The 4,318-nt window shown below is 36.2% G+C and overlaps 1 long non-coding RNA gene across 1 annotated transcript; it reads right to left on the bottom strand.

Moving 5' to 3' along the window:
- Positions 1 to 1,409: 1,409 nt before the first annotated feature.
- LOC132106240 (uncharacterized) lies at positions 1,410 to 3,012 on the bottom strand. Its single transcript, XR_009424081.1, has 2 exons — positions 2,944 to 3,012; positions 1,410 to 1,542 (listed from the first exon to the last, which is right to left on the bottom strand). It is a non-coding gene; the product is annotated as an uncharacterized LOC132106240 (long non-coding RNA).
- Between the last annotated feature and the right edge of the window lie 1,306 nt (positions 3,013 to 4,318).

Genomic DNA, 4,318 nt, shown 5'->3' with positions numbered 1-4,318 from the left:
TCTCTTCAAAGCTAGTAAACATTCAAGCCTGGGATTCTAGAAATCCAGCTTAGACTGGTTTAAGATATAGGTAACATTGCATTCAATTCACACATTTTATCAAGGATTGCATGGGAATCAAACCCATAACTTGATGTTTCCAACACCTTTCTCTACTATTTAAGCTACAGGAACACTTCTAAGCACCATATATATGGTGTGTTAACATGCACAGGCAGCATAAACAGGAAATCCAGAATACAATATAACACATTTAATGCTGATTGTTAAATCACATGCACAGCAGACAGAAAGCAAGCATGCCGATTAACATGACAGAGCTGCTGTAGCTTGGTATTTATACCTTCTACAAGCTAGAAATCTAGAAAGAATAATTAAAACCATTTCAACTGGGCACAAAAAAGGCTCAAATTATTAAATGGATCAGCCAAATGAACACTATAGCGATACTATCATCATCAGCTGCTTGTTTCAGAAGGGAAGCGCTGACATCTAACAGAACATGTTGACAGTTTACAACTGTCACTATGGTAAAACCCTCCAACAAAGAGAATTGCAGATGTAATTTGCTTTGAGGAAACAATCATTGTGCGTTCACTGAGGGCGTGATGGCCCAATTATTAGTCTGTTGACATCCCTCTCTGAAACAGCCAAGAATCCTCTCCTGATGCTTTCATGTGGACTGTGAACCCCGAGCGAGGGCAGAAAGCTTCATGACAACAGCGAGAGCGAGGCTGAAGTCTGCATCACCATGGAAACAGTGAAACCATTAAAATGTTGCCGTCTCTCTTCCCTGAAAACAGTCCTCTTAGCAGAAATGCACTCCATGCAATCACTCCATGAGGAAAGCATTTATGCTAACAATTTGATGACTGTTTTTACTTCCTCATTTTATCAAGCAATTTGTGCATGGCACTATATTTTGCTCGGGGGGTAGTTAAAGAGCCAAAAAGCTGCTTTTATTTATGGGGTTTTAAGAAATTACAGTAGGGTGCAAAAGAAAAGACAGAGTCCACGTTGAAAACCATTTCGCATTTAAACCTGGTAAAAACGAGAAAGGTTTATGATTTAAAAAAATGTAGGAAGTGCTGTGAAATTAATACGGTTTGTGATATTGTGACCATTTTCTGTTTTCACTGGAGCGTACCCCATACAGAGACATTCTGAAATTAATGTTCATTTTTCAATTCAACGTTACATTCAAATTGTCATGCTGATAACTTAATTTGTAATGGGAAAAACTGTATTTAATTAGAACAATGCAATTTAAGACACTAATGGTTTCAGATATTGAATGGCATTGATAGTTTCTAATAGTAATTCTAATAACCAACCAGAGGATAAATACACAAAGCATTGAAGAAAGACAATGAGTACAGCCCAGAAATGATAACCACAAAGTAGTGCCATAGGCTTGAGTGTCTCTTTATTTTGCATTTGTTTTGGGTGATACTCTGGCTCGGTAACTCCATACCTTTCTGCAGAGGTTTTCAAATTGGGGCCCGGGACCTCCAAGGGTTTTTCAGAGGAGTTCTAGATTCTCTGTCGAAAAGTACAAAAAAAAAAAAAAAAAAAAAAAAAAAATTGATAATAATATTAAAATTAATGTGGCCATGTAAAATTGCAAATAATGTATAAATACAATCATCTGAAAGAAAATATTAAATAAAAATATCTGAAACAATTTTTCTAAAAAGAAAACAAAACAAAAAAAACACACACATTTAATCAATTATCTTTCTCTCTACACTATATTGACAGCATTATATGTTTTAATTTTAGTGTCAAATTAAATTACAATTTCCAATTATATTTTCCACATATCCATACTAGTATTTAAAAAGGTTTTATTTAACTCAACTGTTGTTTAAATATTACAATATGGCTGGTTTAAAATGAACCCAAAATAGGTTGTAGATTAAAAATCAGACAATTTCTAGAGGCATCAGCAGTAATCAAAAGGTGAACCTTTATTTAAAAGGAAATTAAAAAATATTATTATATTATTCAACGTATTAATGAATTTTAATTTATTAAACATATTAATGCATGTTCATTTCCAACATAATTTGGGTTCATTTTAAGCAAGAAATATAGTAATTTTTAAGCTATAGATGAGTTAAATAAAACTACTCAGAGGGGTGGGTAAAACATTTAATCCAACCGCTAGGTCAAAACATCCAATCTTCCACAATATATTTTAGTGTGAGGTCCCTCCCGAAGGGCAATCATATTTTGGATCTGTGGCATCAAAAAAAGTGAAACCCTTGCTCAACATATTCCCTGTGCTCTCCATATATCTGAGAAGAGACATTCCCAAAATGTCATTAAAAATAAAAATAAAAAATTCTGAAAAAAAAAACTATATACGCATATAAAATTAAGATGCAATATGTTTTGCTTGCGTGGCCACACGTTAGACTTTGAGAGGCAAAAAGGTCTCGTTGTAATCACCCAGGCACTGGCCCATGAAATGGTTTTGGATTTTGGTTCCTCGGACAGAGGCTTGCACTCGAGGGGTGAATTCAGAAATGCTGAAAGAAAAAAGAAGCACAGTCGCTTCTGTGTAATTTATCTTTTCCCCCTTTTTTTAAGAAAAAAGGGGGAAAAATTCCAGACAGAACACAAACAAAACAAGAAAATAAAGTGGTTTGGTCTCAAAACCATTGATCATAAAATCCATTAAGATTTGACAGCGCACCAGATTGGAACTAGGGCAGCGAGCTACCTTCACCTAGAGATGGAGCAATATGGGAAAAAAGAAATGAAAACCAGAGGTATAATTGGATTAAAAGGCAATCAAGCTACTCTAAGATTAATCGATTTCTTGATTATTGGAACACAACTCTCAGATTTTGAGAGGAAGCAATAGCTGTTTTACATATTCACCATAAAACGATCATTATGAAGAACACTTCGAGATGCTTTGAAGAAGAGACTTACATCGAAGTCATTTCACAGTGTCCCTCTTTCAGTTGTCCAGCCATGAGTCATGAGACCCATCGCCCATCGTCTCGGCCGGCATCTGAGCTCTGTTAAGTATTTAACATCCAGAACATTAGCACAAAAGCCATAGGACAATCCATTCGTCATGTCTCCTCAAAGGAATTCATTATGGATGTACCAAAGGCTCTGTACAAAGACTCGTTTTCAAGTCAAGAAACCTATTTCAGGGCACAATTAATCATGTGTGTGTTTTGTTCTATTCTAGCACAGGTGCTTTGGTTTGTTGTGTCAGTGGACGACCGTAATTAAGCACTCAAGTTTACTAACTGAAAAAGACTGAAAAACAAACAACTAAAGGTATGAAACTAATAACACCTGGGTAGTGCATTGAAATGTATCAACCAAAATTTGGCTTTTCAGTTCATACCACAGTAAATCTGCACTGCTTTCAGTTATAATATGGAGAGCACTATAGCAATTTAGTTTAGGATTTAATTAATGTGCGACAGGAGTGCAGCACATTTTACAATGGCAATACATATTTTTCCTCATTTATAATAATATATAAACATAAAAATGTATTATATTATATTTTTGTAAGATTGCATGACCAATAGCAGTATGACCTTAAATCCCTATATAATAATATAATTTATCTATATTTTTTAAATATTAATATAAATATTAGTTTCAAATATACATATACTGTAAGGTATAATGCCATAAAATGACCTCATACAATGATACAAGATCATACTGACATTGGTCAAACTGCCAACTCCAACTGAGTCAGCTAAAAAAAAAGAGCAGTACTGCTAGTCACCAGCATGTACAACTTATGTTTTGAACGTTGGTGTGCTGGTCTCTAGCTTCTTATACACCACCCACGTGGCTTCATCATCGAGTTCTCTATAACCCTACCATCCCACCCGGCTCTGAGCGGCCCGTAGGTGCCCTGGTCATCGATCAGTGCTCAAATTGCAAAATATCGAAAAATGAGAGTGTTTCTCTAGCGGGTCAGGACAGCGCCATTTATCTCCTGCCCTATGTGTCCTGCATCCAAATGAACACTTAAGCAGAGAACTCGCATTTCAAACCAGGTGATAATCTCTGAGCCAGCATGAGGGAGGGACGGGAAACGGGTCGGCAGGAAGAAGACAAGGTCGTACAAGCACCACAGCAGGCTTACAAGGTCAATACTTTTTAGTTTGGCAGGTGTGCGCTAATTAATTTTACATAGATCTGCGTGGGACGCAGACTCTAAACCCCCTCCATGACATACGCCAATTAATCTGTGGCATGGGGTAAAAAGAAACATCACTAGTGGAAACACTGGAGCAGATTTGTTTCTTTCTGTCCAACTGGGCAGTGC

The sequence above is a fragment of the Carassius carassius genome, chromosome 26, assembly GCF_963082965.1.
Source record: "Carassius carassius chromosome 26, fCarCar2.1, whole genome shotgun sequence".
Lineage (NCBI taxonomy): Eukaryota > Metazoa > Chordata > Actinopteri > Cypriniformes > Cyprinidae > Carassius > Carassius carassius.
Note: the sequence above shows the minus strand (reverse complement) of the source record. Positions and strands in the feature narration are given on the sequence as shown.